The following is a 20,086-nucleotide window of genomic DNA, read 5'->3' as shown; positions in this document are numbered from 1 at the left end:
AGTCCGATGCAGGACAGGCAGACACGGTGACAGCGGTTGTTCAGGTGTTACATATTCTCCCAGAATCACAGTGCGGCTTTCGCGCTAACAGAGGAACCACTGACATGGTCTTTGCCCTCAGACAGCTCCAAGAAAAGTGTAGAGAACAAAACAAAGGACTCTACATCACCTTTGTTGACCTCACCAAAGCCTTCGACACCGTGAGCAGGAAAGGGCTTTGGCAAATACTAGAGCGCATCGGATGTCCCCCAAAGTTCCTCAACATGATTATCCAACTGCACGAAAACCAACAAGGTCGGGTCAGATACAGCAATGAGCTCTCTGAACCCTTCTCCATTAACAATGGCGTGAAGCAAGGCTGTGTTCTCGCACCAACCCTCTTTTCAATCTTCTTCAGCATGATGCTGAACCAAGCCATGAAAGACCCCAACAATGAAGACGCTGTTTACATCCGGTACCGCACGGATGGCAGTCTCTTCAATCTGAGGCGCCTGCAAGCTCACACCAAGACACAAGAGAAACTTGTCCGTGAACTACTCTTTGCAGATGATGCCGCTTTAGTTGCCCATTCAGAGCCAGCTCTTCAGCGCTTGACGTCCTGCTTTGCGGAAACTGCCAAAATGTTTGGCCTGGAAGTCAGCCTGAAGAAAACTGAGGTCCTCCATCAGCCAGCTCCCCACCATGACTACCAGCCCCCCCACATCTCCATCGGGCACACAAAACTCAAAACGGTCAACCAGTTTACCTATCTCGGCTGCACCATTTCATCAGATGCAAGGATCGACAATGAGATAGACAACAGACTCGCCAAGGCAAATAGCGCCTTTGGAAGACTACACAAAAGAGTCTGGAAAAACAACCAACTGAAAAACCTCACAAAGATAAGCGTATACAGAGCCGTTGTCATACCCACACTCCTGTTCGGCTCCGAATCATGGGTCCTCTACCGGCACCACCTACGGCTCCTAGAACGCTTCCACCAGCGTTGTCTCCGCTCCATCCTCAACATCCATTGGAGCGCTCACACCCCTAACGTCGAGGTACTCGAGATGGCAGAGGTCGACAGCATCGAGTCCACGCTGCTGAAGATCCAGCTGCGCTGGATGGGTCACGTCTCCAGAATGGAGGACCATCGCCTTCCCAAGATCGTATTATATGGCGAGCTCTCCACTGGCCACCGTGACAGAGGTGCACCAAAGAAAAGGTACAAGGACTGCCTAAAGAAATCTCTTGGTGCCTGCCACATTGACCACCGCCAGTGGGCTGATAACGCCTCAAACCGTGCATCTTGGCGCCTCACAGTTTGGCGGGCAGCAGCCTCCTTTGAAGAAGACCGCAGAGCCCACCTCACTGACAAAAGGCAAAGGAGGAAAAACCCAACACCCAACCCCAACCAACCAATTTTCCCTTGCAACCGCTGCAATCGTGTCTGCCTGTCCCGCATCGGACTGGTCAGCCACAAACGAGCCTGCAGCTGACGTGGACTTTTTACCCCCTCCATAAATCTTCGTCCGCGAAGCCAAGCCAAAGAAAGACATATCAACATACAAAATAATGTAAATCTGTATATGCAGTTAAATATGTATAGAGAAAAAACACAAAAATAAATTTGTTAAGCTATTAAAGAGTTTAAAAAAAAACAAATGCTATTGGACTTCTCCCACTGTTTACAGATTCCTAAATGAACTGCTTTTTCCCAAAACTAGACTTTATTGACAATAAATTATGTGCAGGGAAGTAAACTGATCCAAGTCTTTTCACACCCTTAGTGTCATTCATATCTCGACATTCCCATCTATGTACATACTGTAAATATTTGAGTATAATGCAAAAAAAATTCCCCTTTCAAAAATAGGAGGGGGTCACATTATACACGAGAGTAAAATTTTAAATTTTTTTTCTGCATCTCTCGAGTCGGGCCAGGGAGACGTCAGCGCGACTCAGGCAGGTGAGGGGAGGGGGGGTCATGAGAGACGGCAGCGCGACTCGGACGGGTGGGCGGAGAGACGGCAGCGCGACTCAGGCGGGTGAGGGGAAGGGGGGTCGTGAGAGACGGCAGCGCGACTCGGACAGGAGGGTGAGCAGCCAGAGAGATGGCAGCATGACTCAGGAGGGTGAAAGGAGGGGTATTATACACAGGGGTAAAATGTTTCCCCTTTACCCCTCAAAAATGGGGGGGGGGGTCGCATTATACACGGAACACGTTATACATGAATATTTACAGTAGTTACATTTGTTCTCCAACTAAGCCATTACCAGGTCAATTTTCCCACCTCTTTTCTTTGAGGGACTTCCCCTTGGTCTCAGCCCCTCAATGTCTCCTGCATTACCTTTGCTCGGCCTGAACTGATCTTTCTCTCTCTCTCTCTCTCTCTCTCTCTCTCTCTCTCTCTCTCTCTCTCTCTCTCTCTCTCTCTCTCTCTCTCTCTCTCCCACTCCTTCTCCCCTCCCTTTCCTCCACCCTAACTTTTCAGTCTGTGTTGTCTTACTTGCTATATTGTATATAGGTTCTCTAGCTGGACCTTGCAATACAAACTTCCTCACATGACAATAAATATGGACACAATAACACAGAAACCTGCAGCACAGTACAGGCCTTTCAGCGCACGGTGTTGTGCCAACCCACTCTAACAATTGCCAAGATTTTCTCTACCACATAACCCTCCATTTGCCACAGTTCCACGTACTGACATTGAGATTGAACTTGAAAATATTCTTGTAATCAGAGACATTGATCCAGCAGACTGATTTAGACTTAACTTAGGCCAATCTAGAATGACTTCACTGGTTTAGACCAGTGGTTCTCAACCTTTTCCTTTCCACTCACATACGTCAAGTAATCCTGATCCCATCGGTGCTCTGTGATTAGTGAAGGATTGCTTACGGTGGGATGCGAGAGGGAAGGGAAGGTTGAGAATCACTGCTCTAAACCCAATTGTTACTGAAATATTTTGCTTGAGAAAACTTGTCATTGGCCCATTTCCTTTGGAGTTCTGAAACCGAGTCAATTAGGGACGATTAAACCAGTGGTTTTCAAACTTTCTCTTTCCACCCACATATCCCCTTAAGCAATCCCTTACTAATCACAGAGCACCGATGGCATAGGGAATACTTAAAGTGGTATGTGAGTGGAAAGAAAGAGGTTGAGAACCACTGGATTAACCAGTTTCAAATCAGACTGATGTCTTCTGATTTAGAATACCTTCTCATCTTCAATAAGGCCAGCATTTATGGCCAATCCTTAATTGCCTTTGAGATGGTGTTTCTGTTGAGGATGCTCTCACGGTGCTGTTGTGGAGGGTGTGCCAGTGTTCAGACCAATCGACATTGAAGGATCAGTAATATATTTCTTATTCAGCCTGCCTTGTGTTGGCAGGGAAGTTATAGATGGTGGTAGTCACATGCAATCACTCCTCTTCCCCTGCTGTGTGGTAACGCTGTGATTCGGAAGGTGCTGTTGGATAGAATGATGAACAACCGGAGTGCACATTGCTGGAATCCATGGTGTGGGCACAGTGTGCTGGGAAGGGGGTATTAAATGTTCAGGGTATTGGAACAGGTGCCAATCCTGGATGGTGTGCTTCTCCTTCAGTGTTGTCGGACTGTACTCATTTGGACCCAGACTGAGACAGTAGATTAATGCAAAGGCTTATGAATCAGCAAATCAAGATGGAAACTAATTAATCAGTAAATCCAGACAATGCTGAATAGTCAGTCTATCAACAGCGTGATTAATCAGCAAATCAAGATGTAAATCAGAATTTATTATCATGAATGAGTCATGAAATCAGTGTTTTTGCAGTAACATCACAGAGCAAACATTCATATTATAAACCATTTTACAACATTACTATAAAAAAAAGTAAAATTAATAGTGGACGAAAAGTAAAGCAGTGTTTTTGGTTCATTGTTCATTCAGGAATCTGATGGCACTGGGGAAGAAGCTGTCCTTCTGCTGCTGAGTGCTCGTCTTTAGGTTCCTGTATCTTTTCCCCAATGGTAGCAGAGTGAAGAGGGCATGGCCTGGGTGGTGGTGGGGGTCTTTGAGGATAGAGGCTGCTTTTTTAAGACACTGCCTCACGTAGATGGAGTAAAGTCTGGTGCCTGTGATGTTGCAGGCCGAGTTAACAACCCTCTGGAGTTCATTCTTATCCTCCGTACCAGGCAGCGGTGCCACGAGCCAGAATGCTCTCCACGGTACTCCTGTAGAAGTTTACGAGAGCCTTCAGTGACATACCGAACTGCTTCAGATGCTCTCAAAGTACAGCCGCTGGCGAGCCTTCTTTGTGATTGCATCAACGGGGAGGCTTCGGGACAGATCCTCGGAGATGTTGACGTCCAGGAATTTGAAGTTCTTGACCCTCTCCACTACTGAGCCCTCGATGAGGAGTAGGTCACATTTCCCTGACTTCCTCCTGAAGTCCACAATCATCTCCCTCATTTTTCAATCAGCAAGTTGAGATAGAGATTGATTAATCAGTAAGTAAAGACAAATGCTGGTTAATCAGTTAATCAACAGAGTGATTAATCAGTGGATCCAAGTGCAGAAAAAGGGATTAATTAATATGTAGATCCAGAGGTAGAGGCTGATGATCGAGACAGAGGCAGAGACTGATTGATCAGTAGACCAAGGCCTCTGTATTGGATCCAGACTGATTCATACCAGACTCGAGCTGAAAATGGACTGAGCAGCAGAGCCAGACAAAGTGAACAACAATTTTTTTTTATTACGAATAAATATTAAAACAATATGTTCTAAAAAATATTTTTACGGCTCACATGACAATCCTCCTGGCTTTTGCTTACTGCTCTTTAGACTGAGAATTAGATATTTATTCTTAGAGACTCCAGGGCAATCTGGGTGGGTTGGCAGCTTTAGAATTTGCTGGCACTTGCTCGTTGCTTTAATAGAACCTTTCCAATAGTCCTGCATGTCATTAGCCTCTTAGATCCACCCCTCCCTTTCATGTGCAGTATCGTAAGCATGTGCTCGTAAGATGGCAAACAAACTTCAATCTATTGACCAACGTTATTGCGCCACCGTAGAATTAGCCTATGCCAAGAGATGGGAGCATCTAGAGTTGCAGCTCGGTTAACTCCCAGGACCCATCTCAGGATCAGAATCAGAATTTCAAAGTCAAAGTTCAGATTCATTGTCACGGTGCTTACACGACATCACATACAATCCCTGAGATTCCTTTTCCTGTGGGCAAGGCAGAATTACCACTTGTTGGTGGCGCAAAAAAAAAACTGTACAGAACGGACACGTAAACAATTAAAGCAATGTAAATATATAAACAAGTGCAGAAGTGAGAGTCCTTAAATGAGCCCCTGATTGAGTTTGTCATTGAGGAGACTGATGGTGGAGGGGTAGCGGCTGACCCTGAACCTGATGGTGCGAGTCTTGTGGCAGCTACACCTCTTTCCTGACGGCAGCGGCGAGAACAGAGGGTGTGCCAGGTGGTGAAGGTTTTTGATGATTGCTGCTGCTCTCCGAATTTATTTATTGGCATGAACATGTCACGAAATTCGTTGTTTCGTGGCAGCATTACAGTACAAATATTGCTATAAAATTACATGTAAAAATAAATAAATTACTGCTTTTCTCCGTTGTTGCCCTGGCTCCACACAGAGTTCAAGTTTCCAGTTCAGATGTATTGCCACATGTACCAAGATTCAGTGACAGAGGTCGTTTTTCCAATGGAATATATTTATTCATTTCTATGTACCATTGCTGTACTCTCAGGCTCTCTTCTAATTTCCAAGTTGACATTATACATTTTTTTGTTACAGCTAAGGTTATCATAATAAATCTTTTTTGTGCTTCATCCAAATCGAGGCCTAATTCCTTACTTCTTATATTACTTAGAAGAAAGATCTCTGGATTTTTTGGTATGTTGTTTTTTGTGATTTTATTTAATACCTGATTTAGATCTTCCCAAAACCTTTCCACTTTCTCACATGCCCAAATTGCATGTACTGTTGTTCCCGTTTCCTTCTTACAGCGAAAACATCTATCTGATAATGTTGGATCCCATTTATTTAACTTTTGGAGTATGGCGTATAGCCTGTGTAACCAATTATATTGTACCATGCGTAACCTCGTGTTTATTGTATTTCTCACAGTTCTGGAGCATAACTTTTCCCATGTTTCATTTTTTATCTTTATGTTTAGATCTTGTTCCCACTTTTGTTTAGGTTTACAGCATATTTCATCATTTTCTTTCTCTTGCAGCTTGATGTACATGTTTGTTATAAATCTTTAAAATATCATTGTGTCTGTAATCACATATTCAAAGCTGCTTCCTTCTGGTAATCTCAGTCTGCTTTCCAATTTGTCCTTTAAGTAGGTTTTCAGTTAGTGGTATGCAAACATTGTACCGTGAGTTATACCATATTTGTACTTCATTTGTTCAAAAGATATTAAATTATTTCCCAAAAAACAATTTTCTATTCTTTTGATCCATTTTCTCTCCCATTCTCTAAAGGAAAGGTTATCTATTGTGAAAGGGATTAGTTGATTTTGCGTCAATAATAATTTTGGTAGTTGGTAATTTGTATTTTTCCTTTCTACGTGAATCTTCTTCAAAATGTTGAGCAGATGGTGCACTACTGGTGAACTTCTATGTTGCACCAATTTTTCATCCCACTTATAAAGTATATGTTCTGGTATCTTCTCCCCTATTTTATCTAGCTCTAACCTGGTCCAATCTGGTTTTTCCCTTGTTTGATAAAAATCTGATAGATATCTTAATTGTGCTGGTCTATAATAATTTTTTAAGTTTGGTAGCTGCAAACCACCTTGTTTGTATCATTCTGTTAATTTATCTTGCGCTATCCTCGGTTTTCCCCCTTTCCATAAGAATTTCCTTATTATTTTCTTTAGCTCATTGAAGAATTTCTCTGTTAAGGGAATTGGTAACAATTGAAATGGGTATTGTATCTTTGGGAAGATATTCATTTTAATGCAATTTACCCTTCCTATCAGTGTTAGTGGTAAATCTTTCCAATGTTCAAAGTCATCTTATAATTTCTTCATTAATGGCTGATCATTTAATTTGTATAGATGGCCTAGATTATTATCTAGTCTAATACCTAGGTATCGGTTTGCTTGTGTTTGCCATTTAAATGGTGATTCTTTCTTAAACTTTGTGTAATCCGCATCATTCATTGGCATCGCTTCACTTTTATTTGCATTAATCTTGTACCCCGATACTTCTCCATATTCCTTCAATTTCATTGGTAATTCTTTTATTGATAATTCTGGTTCTGTTAAGTATACTATGACATCATCTGCAAATAGACTGATTTTATATTATTTCTCTTTTATTTTTATCCCTTTTATTTTATTTTCTGTTCTTATCAGTTCTGCCAAGGGTTCTATACCTCAAGCAAACAGTGAGGGAGATAGTGGACATCCCTACCTAGTTGACCTGCTTAATTTAAATTGGTTCGATATATATCCATTTACTGTCAACTTCGCCAATGGTCCCTTATATAATGTTTTAATCCAATTAATATATTTCTCTGGTAGATTGAACCTCTGTAGTATTTCGAATAAATAATTCCATTCTACCCTGTCAAAGGCTTTCTCTGCATCTAAAGCCACCGCCATTGTTGGCATCTTATTTCCTTGTACTGCATGGATTAAGTTAATGAACTTACAGATATTGTCCGTTGTTCGTCTTTTCTTAATAAATCCAGTTTGATCTAGTTTTACTAATTTTGGTACACAATCGGCCAATCTGTTTGCTAATAGTTTAGCTATTATCTTATAATCTGTGTTAAGTAGAGATATTGGTCTATACGATGCTGGTGTTAGTGGATTTTTCTCCGTCTTTGGTATTACTGTTTTGCATGAATCTGGCATGTTTTGTGTTTCTTCAATCTGGTTCCAGGAGAGGAGAAATTAATAAGTCTTTAAATGTTTTATAGAATTCTATTGGGAGTCCGTCCTCTCCAGGCATTTTATTGTTTGGTAGCTTTTTTAATGTATCCTGTATTTCCTCTATTTCAAATGGTTTTATCAATTTGTTTTGCTTCTCTTCTTGCAATTTCGGTAGTTCAATTTTAGCTAGAAACTCATCTATTTTGTCTTCTTTCCCTTCGTTCTCAGTTTGGTATAATTGCTCATAGAATTCCTTGAAGTTTTCATTGATCTCTGTTGAGTTTATGTAATTTGTTTGTCCTTTTTCCTTGATGCCAATACCATTCTTTTAGCTTGTTCTGTTTTAAGCTGCCAAGCTAGTATTTTGTGCATTTTTTTCTCCTAGCTCATAATACTTCTGCTTTGTGTTCATTATGTTCTTCTCCACCTTATACATTTGTAGTGTTTCATATTTTATTTTTTTGTCTGCCAATTCTCTTCTTTTTGTTGTATCTTCCCTTGTTGCTAGTTCTTTTTCTGTATTTACTATTCCCCTTTCCAGCTGTTCAATTTCCCGATTGTAGTCCTTCTTCATCTTAGCTACATAACTTATTATCTGCCCTCTGATGAAGGCTTTCATTGCATCCCATAATATAAATTTGTCTTTCATTGATTCTGTATTTATTTCAAAGTACATTTTAATTTGGCGCTCAATGAATTCTCTAAAATCCTGTCTTTTAAGTACCATGGAGTTTAATCTCCATCTATACATTCTCGGTGGGATGTCCTCCTGTTCTATTGCTAATAGCAGGGGTGAGTGATCCAATAACAATCTAGCTTTATATTCCGTTTTTCTAACTCTCCCTTGGATATGGGCTGACAGCAGGAACAGGTCAATCCTTGAGTATGTTTAATGTCTACTCGAATAATATGAGTATTCCTTCTCCTTTGAATGTTGTTTCCTCCATATACCCATAAGTTGCATTTCCTGCATTGATTTAACCATAAATTTGGCTACTAGGCCCACTATTTTTATGTTGTTTCGCCTACTGTAGTTTTCCAATACGTCAATTTTTTTGTGACAATAATCTTGTGTCTCTTTAATTTTTTTTTCGCTCTCTTCCAACTTCCCTCTTAAATCATTTATCTCCATTTCTACAGCAGCTTCTCGTTCCTCCACATTTTCTACTCTTTTCCCTATTTCAGTCATGACCAACTCTAAGCTTTTCATTCTGTCTTCAGCTCTTTTCATTTTTCTTTTGATTGAACTAAATTCTAATGATCGCCATTCTTTTAATGACCTAATTTTTTCTTCGAAAAACGCTTTATCTAAACTTTGTCCTTCTATTTTACCTTCTTCTTACCTTTGAACTTCTTGGTCTTCTTCCTCCTCTTCTTCTGTGTCTGTCTCTATGTCAGTGTCATTTTCTTCTCTTCTATGTATCTTTGTATCTTCATCCTTCTCTGGTGAACTGCCTCTGTATCCTTGCTGGGCCTCCAGCTGCTATGTCTCCTGTTGTTGGGCCTCCTGCTGCAGGTCTGTAGAGCACGTCGAAAGAACCAAAGACTTGTTGATCCAAGCCAAGTCTTTTATTAACTAAAAGACTGGAGCATATCACAAGTAGGTCGACCAGTCCAGAATGACCTGGACTGGCTAGGAGCAACCCTTTTGTATGCAGTTCTGGTCCCCAAATTACAGGAAGGATATAATCAGAACAGAGAGGATGCAGAGAAGATTTATTAAAATGTTGCCTGGATTGCAGTATCTAGAATATGGAGAAAGATTGAGTAGACTGGGTCTTTATTCATTGGAGCATAGAAGGTTGAGGGGGGATTTGATAGAGGTATTTAAAATTATGAGGGGGATAGATAGAGTAGATGTGAATAGGCTGTTCCCCTTGAGGGTAGGAGAGATTGGAATGAGGGGTCAAAAGTTAAGGGTTAAGGGACAAAAGTTTAGAAGTAATATGAGAGGAAGCTCTTCACTCAGAGAGTGGTGGCTGAGTGGAATGGCCTTCCGGAAGAGGTGGTTATAGCAGGGTCAATTCTGTCATTTAAGAGAAGGGGGTTGGAGGGTTATGGATAGGGAGCAGGTAGGTGGGACTAGTGGATTTCACTTAAATCGGTGCAGACTAGAGGGGCTGAGATGGCCTGTTTCTGTACTGTAATTGTTATATGGTTATATATGTTTTTTTGCTTGGAGAGACAGAGGGTGAGGAATGACCTGATAGAGGCGTGCAAAATGATGAGGGGCATTGATCATGTGGATGGCCAGAGGTTTTTTTCCCAATGCTGAAATGCTTACACGAGGGGACATGGTTTTTAGATGCTTAGGAGTAAGTGCAGGAGGGATGTAAGAGGTACGTTTTTCGCACAGAGAGGTGGGTGAACAAAATGCACTGCCATCAACAGTGATGGAGACAGATGTAATCGGATCTATTAAGAGAATATTAGATATGCACATGGATCTGAGAAACAGCAGGGAAATTCCAAGCAGCTGCTAGAGCAGGTTATTAGGTCAGCACAACACTGTGGCCGAAAGGCCGGGACTCTGCTGTAGTGTCTATGCCGACAGCTCCTTAATTCCCCTCGAGCCCACCGTTGGCTCCAGCTTCTTCCAAGAACACTACGCTGTATTTTCTCTCTGTGGCAGTGACATGATTGGGGGTGGGGCGGCGGGGAGCAGAGGGAGCAGATTGTGAACTGGAGCTGAGACGAGAAGAAGGTGTGAGACATACCTGGGATAGCTGTGGTTTGGTAGCACTGAGCCAGAAAGTTTGGGGGCTCAAAGCATGAGTTCCAGAGCTTTGAGCAGATAATCTCAGATAACATTCAATATCCTGCATGTGCATGCATTTCTCACCTTGAATCTAAGCCAGTGGTTCTCAACATTTTTCTTTCCACTCAAATGCCACTCTAAATAATCCCTATGGCATCAGTGCTCTGTGATTAGTAAGGGATTGCTTAAGGTGGTATGTGGGTGGAAAGAAAAAGTTTGAAAACCATAGTTTTAATTATACCTAATTGACTCGTTATGTGCACAGTTTCATAACTCCAAAAGAAATGGGCCAATTACAATTTTTCTCAAGTAAAATATTTCAATAACAATTGGTCTAGAGCAATGGTTCTCACCTGCCACCTTCAGCAATCCCTTACTAATCACAGATCACTTACAGCACAGGAATTACTTAAAGTGGGACGTGAGTGGAAAGAGAAAGGTTGAGAACCACTGATCTAAACTATAAAGAGTAAACAGGGAAACACAAGAAGAGAAGGAGACCTGCTAGATCAGCGTTTCCCAAAGTGGGTTGCGTAGAACCCAGTGGAAGAAATGAGTAGTATTAACTATAATTAGCAATAACTGTTTTCCTTTAAATTACCTTTAAATCTCTGTGTTTCTGCGATGGCAGCAAACAATTGCCTCGACCCTAACAAAACAAAATGGCATCTTGAGGCCTGATGTTAGCAGCATAGATGTCAAGCCCTCAAGATGTCATTTTAACCAATGAGACTTGGATTTCTTTTGGTGCAATTTTTAAAAAATTAAACTGAAAGATATCCCACGTGTGCAGTACAGCAGAAATGGCTTTTGCTGACTCTTTGAGATCCCCCTCCCTCACGCTCACTTGTTCCCTCCCCCTCTCCGCTCTCTCACTCGCTCACTTGCTCGGTTCTCCTCCCCTCCCTCTCATTGAGGTCGATATGGGAACTGGTGATAGAGTCGGTGAGGGCACCTGAATGGTGTTAGTCAGGATTGGGATTGGGACCTGTGTTGATAGGGTTGTCGGGGGCTACTGTAGGTTTGCAGTCGGTGTGACCACCAGAGGTGACAGTGGCTCCAGCACCTGCTTGGCAGGGACTGGGGTTAGAGATGGCGGTGTTGGAAGCTGGTGCCTGTGGGCAGCAGGGGCCATGTTGGAGGGATCAGGAGCTCCACCTGCAGGCAGCTGGGGATGAGGTGGATATCACGACAGAGGTGTTGGGAGATCCGGCCTGTGGGCGGCTGGGAACGGGTTGAAACCCGCGTCTGGAAGGTCAGTGATGTTGGTCATTTGGGGTCTGGGAGGTCAGAAGAAATGGGATTTTGCAAGCACTGCCTCAGATTGCTTACTGTTTAAGAAAAATAATTCAACTTGAATTAGACTCAACCACGCTTGAACCAGAACTTGAAGCCATTCTACTTATGGTTGAACTTGAAGCCATTCTACTTGAAGCCATTCTACTTCTGATTCATAACCATGGGGTTCTGTGATTTCCAAGTGGTCCCCAAAAGAGTTCCGTGAGCAAAAAATGTTTGGAAAGCCCTATGCTAGACTATATGCACCAACTTTGTTTAACCCTTTCATTACATTCTACATACACTTAGATTCACTGCATTAATCTCATTGAAACCTATCGAACACTGAAAGGCCTGAATAGAGTGGATGTAGACAGGATGTTTTCTATGGTGGGGAAGTCTGGGACCAGAGGGCACAGCCTCAGAATACAAAAACGTCCTTTGAGAACAGAGATGATGAGGAATTTCTTTACCCAAAGGATGGGAATTTGTGGAATTTACAGCTGTAAACACCAAGTCCTTGGGGATATTTAAGAGAGGCTCTTGATTAGGAGGGGAATCAAGGGTTACTGGAGAAGGCAAGAGAAAGGGGTTGAAACAAATATTAAATCAGCCATGATGGAATGGTGGGGTGGACTCATTGGGCTTAATGGCCTCATTCTACTCCGATGTTTCATAGTTGAACTTAGTTTAATTAATTTTAATTTAAAGATATAGCATGGTAACAGACCCTTTTGGTCCACAAGGTCGTGCCTCCCAAATACATCCATGTGACCAATTACCGTTCTGACCCCCTGTACGTCTTTGGAACATGGCAGTCAGAGAAAACCCACGCAGAAACAGGGAGAATGTATAAACTCCTCGAATCCGGGTCGCAGGCACTGTAATGGCATTGCGCTAACCACCACTCTAATCATACCACCCCACCATTTTTCCCTTTTGATAAAGCTAGTTCATGAATGCACGTTGTTTACCAATGTACCCAATTCACAGCTTATGCACAGAGCCACATAGTACAGACAAAAGTCTCTTCAGCCCATCAAATCAAAAGACTGGTGAGACTCAACGGGATGGACAACATTCTTAGAGCAAAATGGTCTCGCAAAAGTGTCCAGGCCCGAAACATTGATTGTTCATTCCTCTCCATGGATGCTGTCAACCCACTGAGCAAGGCTCTTATTTGAACATCGAGCATAACAGCTCAGTACAGGCCCTTCGACCCACAATGTTGTGCCGACCGATATATACCTATTATACTAATCTAAACCTTCCCTACGTCACACCCATAACCCTCTGTTTTGCAAGCAACTGTGTGCCTGTCTGAATGTCCCCATTGTACCAGCCTCCACCACTACCCTGAGCAATACATTCTAGGCACCCACTACTCACTGAGTTAAAAGCTTACCCCTGACGAATCCCCTAAACTTTCCTTCACTCACCTTGTACAGACCTCCTCTGGTATTTGCTACTCTTGCCCAGGGAAAAATGTGTTGACTGTCCTCCATATCTAGGCCTCTCATAATCTTGTGGAACTTGTTTGCTCAAAGTTCCGGGATCTACAAAAATTGTGTTTCTCTGATGGACATCTCAATGGTAAACGCCGATACCCTTGAACTTCACTTTTCTCTATACCCTGTATTTTGTCAACACTGTATCCTGCAGTCTTTGACTGACTCCATCACTACCTGATCAAAGTTCAAAGTTCAGATTTACTGTATATACAGTCAGAGTACATACACGACATCACATACAAACCTGAGATTCTCCTTCCCACAGGAAAGGCAGAATTACCACTTATTGGTAGTGAAAAAAATCTGTACTCAAGAAGATACGTATACATGTAAACAAATAAAGAAATGTAAACAAACTGACTGTGCAATACAGAGAGAGAAATAAATCAATAATGTGCAAAAATTAGTCCTTAAATCTTTCATGATTGTAACACCTGCTTTACTTAATTATGGGTTAACTTGCCGAGACAGCACACAGAATAAAGCTTTTTACAATGTCACAGAACACATCACATAAACAATTCAATTTTCCACACTGGCCAGTTTTTACTCTCCCTTTCCCATATTCCCATCAGCTCCCAAACCCCACCCCAATACTACCACCCACCACACCAGGGCTGGCTTATACCAGACAGTTAACCTCCCAACCCTCTTGAGAGCCTTGAGAGGAAATTGAAGCTCTGCAGAGTGCTAGTGATTCTCCTGGAAGTCAGAGACTAGTTTGTTGCAGTTTCCACATGGTCTTGTAGATTTTAGCTAATAAAGTATAGTTGTTTTAAAAGAACTCAAGTTTCTTTATTACAATAAAAAGAAACATCACATTGTACCAAAAGTGGAAGTAGCACCAGAAGTTTTCAGAGTGAGAATCAGTTGTTATTAGCAAAGATATGGAAAGTGTAAAGTTTCCTGATGCTGTAAATTGGACTGGAAATGACGACCACAAGTGCAGGTTGTTCAAACAAAGATTCATGCTGTACCTGCAAGCCTCTGGAGTTGATAATAAACCTGATACACAGAAGATTGCACTGTTACTTACCATGGCAGGCCCTCAAGCACTAGAGGTTTTCAATAAATTTGTTTTTGCCAAGGCAGTTGACCAAGGCAAGTTTGTCAAGGTTACTGAGATGTTTACTGAGGTGAACATTGTTCACCAAAAATAAATGAAACATTTGAAAGGTACTGTTTCGCTCGTGCACGCAGCTGCAGGGAGAGAGCTTTGATACTTTTTTAACAGACTTGAAATTAAAAGCAAGAACATGCAATTTTGGATTGCAGTGAGATTCAATGATACTTGATCAACTTATATTTGGGATTATTGATAAGAAAGTGAGAGAAATGTTGCTGTGAAAGGTAGAGCTTAACTAAGTTGGAGCTGTGAAGATATGCCATGCCAGTGAATTAGCTCTGCAGCATAAGAAAAAATTTGGTGAGAGTGCAAAAGCCAGTGAAAACTAAGGTATAGCTGTCACCATAGTGTGTAACCACGCACATAAACAAAAAATGAGATATAAGAAACAACAAAAAGATGGAGAGACTTTCAATTGTATATGACATGACACTCAACATGCACCACAACAATACCCTGCCTATGGAAAAGTCTGTAATTAGTGCCAAGGGCAGAATCACTATGTAAAGCAATGTTTTTCCAAAGGGAAACAAAACAGAAGTGAAAGCCTGCACACTGTACACACTATAGAAGAAACTGCCCTGTTGATACACTTTTCATTGGCGCGGTAGTGCTGGAAGATTCTAAACCAACAGACACTGAACAGCCAAGCGTGAACAGAGTCGAGCAGGACAAGTGGACTGCATCATTGCATACAAATGGAACAAATATTCCTTTCAAGCTGGACACAGGGGCAAAGGTCAATTTGATCTGTGAGCACGAAATCAGGGCAATGAAGATAAATCCATACATCCACCTAAAGCCTAGAATGGACAGAGCATCAACACAAAAGGTACATGTAAACTCAAGGTGAAAGTTAAAGATAAAGAGCCCTACCTCATGTTTGCAGTAGTCCTAGGGGGACATGAATCACTGCTGGGTGACAAAGCATGTGAAAACATAAGTGTAGTCAAAAGGGTGTACACACCGGGGAAAGCTATTGTGTTAGCTGATGCGTTATCCAGGGCAACGACGCAGAGTGAGGCACACAAAGAGAGTTCCACAGAGACAGATATGATTCTCTATGTGAATCTGATCACTGAATCTCTTCCTGTATCTGACATGGAATCTAAGCAGATCACAGCTGAAACAGAAAAGAACCCAGTTCTACAGAAGGTCATTAAGAATCTGAATGAAGGCTGGCCGAGAGGTGAATGTCAGCCACGCTACAACATCAGAGCAGAGCTGAATGATATCAATGGGTTTCAACTCAGACAGAGCAGAATTATCATTCCTCAATCACTGTGACAAGAGATGCTGAAAAGGGTGTATGAGGGGCACCTTGAAATGGAAAAATGCAAGAAGAGGGCCAGAACTGTTGTTTATTGGCCAGGGATTAATGCTAACATTGACAGGCTGGTTTCCTGCTGTGAGACACTTTTGAAACATTATGCAAAGCAGGCAAAGGAACCCATAATCATAAATGATGTACCAGCAGAACCACGGGCAGAAAGTTGGGACTGATCTGTTACACATGGATGGAAATAACGACTTGCTGGTTATTGATTATCTATCAAACTATCCGGATATTGCACTGCTTCCTAACATGTCTGCTGCTTGTCTGATCAAATATTTGTCTTTGCACAACATGGAATTCCTCAAATGGACTACAGTGGCAATGGACCATGTAGAGCTGTAGAGAATTTGTAAACATTTCAGAACTTTACAGAAGAGTATGATTTTCAGCATGTGACTTCAAGTCCTCTACTTGCACAGTCAAAGGGTAAAGCAGAGAAAAGAGTCACATAGTTAAACATTCGCTCAAAAAAGCTCAGACCTATATCTAGCTCTATTGAGTTGCAGAGCTTCGCCACTTGAACATGGCATGCCACCTGCTGAGCTTCTGATGGGACATAGACTAAGCACCGCACTTCCCTACTCTGCAGACCTAATCAAGAACAGAGATGTCGAAGATGTGGAACAGAAACCAAAGCATCTGCAAGGGAAACAAAAAGCTAACTATGACAAGTCAGTGAGAAGCTGAGGGCCACTGGGGCAACAGGACACAGGGAGACCCAGAGATTCCAACACATGGGACAAAACGGCGTCTGGTCTGGAGGAAGTAACTCCAAGATCCTTCATTGTCAGGACGGAGATTGGTCAAATACTGGGGAGGAATCGAAAGAGCCTGCTGAAAACGCAAGAGACTCTGCATGAACAGACAAATGCAGACGATCCAGCCTGCACAGCAATAGAGAAAACACCACCAGTGCTAGACAGGAGTGGACCAGTAGAGCCAACACAAGCACCTGTGTTAAAAAGATCCATATGCGTTATCGAAGTACCTGGCAGGCTTAATCTCTAAAAGAAAAAAGAACTTCTCACTGTGGCTGATGTTTGTGTTGAACTTTAAATTGAAATAAATATTGCATTAGTGTGTCATGTTGTTAGATTTAACATCTCCAGGAAGATAGAATGCTAGTGATCCTCCTGACCAATAGTGGGAGTCAGAGACTAGTTTGTTGCAGCTTGGGTGGATTCGAAATGGATGCCTCCAAGAGGTCTTTCTGTGTGTGTTCTAGCTAATAAATGTAGTTATTTTAAATGAACCCAAGTTTTTTATTTCAATAAAAGAAACATCACATAACCCACACACTGCTGAGGTGCGGGAGGAAATCGAAACTCCACGGGAAACCCACGCTGCCACAGGGAGGGCATAGTGTATGATATTGTTTGCTCCAGGTCTTACCCCCAAAGGTTGATGCATTTGCTCTTTCAATGTTCACAAAGACTCTCTGGCTTTGGAGGCAGTGCAGAGGAGGTTTGCCAGGTAGATTTTGGAGAAGAGGGGCTTATTCTATGAGGAGAGATTGGGACAGTCATTGCTGGAATTCAGAAGAATGAACATAGAGGGGATCTGACAGAAGGTTCAAAGATTATGAAAGAGGTAGATAAGAAGCAGGAATGTTATTTCCACTGGTAGGTGGGACCAAAACTAGGGGACACCACCGCAAGATTTAAGGGAGTAGATTTAGGACAGAGAAGAGCAGGAACTGCTTTTCCCAGAGAGTCGAGATTCTGCAGAATTTTCTACACAAGGAAGCCTCGTTAAATATATTAAAACCTGTTAAATAGATTTTTTTTCAGAGGGAGGATTTAAAGGTTGTGGAGAACCAGTGGGGAGAGGGAGCTGAGTCCACGGCCAGATCAGCCATGATGTTATTGAATGGCAGAGCAGGCTCGACGGGCTGAATGGCCACCTCCTGCTCATGTTTCTCAAGTTATCATGGGTCCGAGCTGACCCATCTACCCTAACGCTGCAGTGATTCCTGATCATTATCCCCAAGTTCCCATCAACATCCCACAGGTTCTGCCGCTCACCCACAAACTGGGAGAAGTTTACAGTTGTTGTTTACCTGCCAATGAGGGTGGAAACATACACATCCTGGAGGAGAGCGTGCAAACTTCACAGAGACAGCACTGGAGGTCAGTGTCGAACCAGGGTCCCTGGTACCATTTTACTATTCCACCGTGTCGCCTCTCTTCATGAGGACACCCCTATCTTCCCACTGAGCCAACCTTTCCACCGCACGGTGTCCCAGAATGATGTTTCCTGCAGCAGGCATTCCGGGCACTGATGTGAGCCCTTCGCAGGAGAACTACTTTGTCCAAAGAACAACCGCCTAAAGGCATAATTGTGAAAGTCGGTGCAATTGCTTGGGTATTTGGGGACAAATGCAATGAATATCTGAGCCCTCAAGAACACCAGACTGTTGTGAATGAGAGTATTTTGAGAAAGGGCAGGGAAGACCATAAGCTATAGGAGCAGATATAGACCCTGATCCATTTCCCCCTCAGTCCCACTGCCCAGCCTTCTCCCCATAACCTTTGATGCCGTGACTAATCAAAAGCCTGTCAATCTCTCCCTTAAATACACTTAATGACCTGGCTTCCACAACCGCCTGTGGCAACGAAATTCCACAGATTTACTACCCTCTGGATAAAGAAATTCCTCCACGTCTTAGCGGACATCCTTCAATCCTGAATTTGTGCCCCTCTTGTCCTAGGCTCTCCCAGCATGTTGAAAGGGATGTGTTTTGCCTCCAAATGTTTCTATGCTTGGGCATCAATTCTGGAAAAGGGAAGGGTTATAGTTGGGGTTAAGAATGAAATATGGACACGGATCATTTGTCAGGGTACGGTAGCTGCGAACTACTTGAACTGTCTGGTTAGTTCTTCAGATCCCATCAATTGCATTTTGTACCCTTGGGCCTGGCTGGTGGTTACATTGAAGTCACATGCACCAGACTCATCAACTATCATGTACCTGACACCTAGACTGGTCCTGTTACCATAGGCAAAGCTGCCATGAAATTGCCGAGGTGCTCCAGAGAGTTGAGTTAATTACGTCCTTCCAAAGATCAACAGAGACACATCTCGTTAACATGCTGACTTACAGAATGTTCCAGTTTGAACTATTTGTTTTTGATTTAGTTGTGTTTGAATTAAGTCATGGTCTCATCTCCTTTTACTACATCCTCCTGGGTTACTGTACTGCTGGCTGATGGTCGGACTCATTTCCCAGGATATTTACTCATCTGTTTCCAACAAATCTGGTAACACCAATTCACTGACCTCAGTTTGTTGCTGACCTAGAAAATGTTTGCAGTGCCCAAGTGTGTGTGTGTGTGTGTGTGTGTGTGTGTGTGTGTGTGTGTGTGTGTGTGTGTGTGTGTGTGTGTGTGTGTGTGTGTGTGTGTGTGTGTGTGTGTGTTTGGTGTGCGTATGTTGTGTGTACATGTGAATGTTTGTTTGGTGTGCATGTATGTGTGTGCACACGTGCGTGTCTGTCTGTGTGTGTGTGTGTGTGTGTGTGTGTGTGTGTGTGTGCGCGTGCGTGTCTGTGTGTGTATGTACTTGGTGTGCATGTGTTTGGTTTGTGTATGTGTGTGTGCATGTGTATGATAGAGCCAAAGGGTTGTACAGTATAGAAGCAGGTCTGTCCACTTCGGGTCAACGCTGGCCATTATGCCAATCAATAGTCCTCCTATCAGAGAGCTGCTGCTCCTCCATCACACAGCTTTTTTCTCTTCCACCGTCCCACTTGAATCCAACTATAACCTCTTCTCTGTTAGCTTGTGCTCCTCCCCTGCCCCTTCCTCCTTCCTCTCCTCCACCCCTCCTCCTGCCTTTTTAATTCAAGCGCCAACCTGCTTTTGATTATACCCAGCGTTGTTTCCCCTTGACGTCCTATAGATGCTGTGTGACCTGCTGAGTTTCTCCAGCACGTTCCTGTATCAACCCCAACTTCTTAGGACTTTCTTGTTTAATGACTGTCCAATGTTTAATGTTCTTTTTTAATGCCTATCGTGTATGTGCTCTGACAATAAATCTAAAATCTGAACCCACTTGTCTGCATTAATGCCATATGCTCTGCTCATTTAAGCACCTGTCCAGATGCTTCTTAAATGGTGCACCTGATCCTGCCACCAACACCTCCCCTGGCAGCTCATTTCAGATACTAATTATTCTGTGTATGAAATGTT

The sequence above is a fragment of the Narcine bancroftii genome, chromosome 6 (assembly GCF_036971445.1).
Source record: "Narcine bancroftii isolate sNarBan1 chromosome 6, sNarBan1.hap1, whole genome shotgun sequence".
NCBI classification, from domain to species: Eukaryota; Metazoa; Chordata; class Chondrichthyes; order Torpediniformes; family Narcinidae; genus Narcine; species Narcine bancroftii.
The sequence above is the reverse complement of the archived record's forward strand: the minus strand, read 5'-3'. Positions refer to the sequence as shown.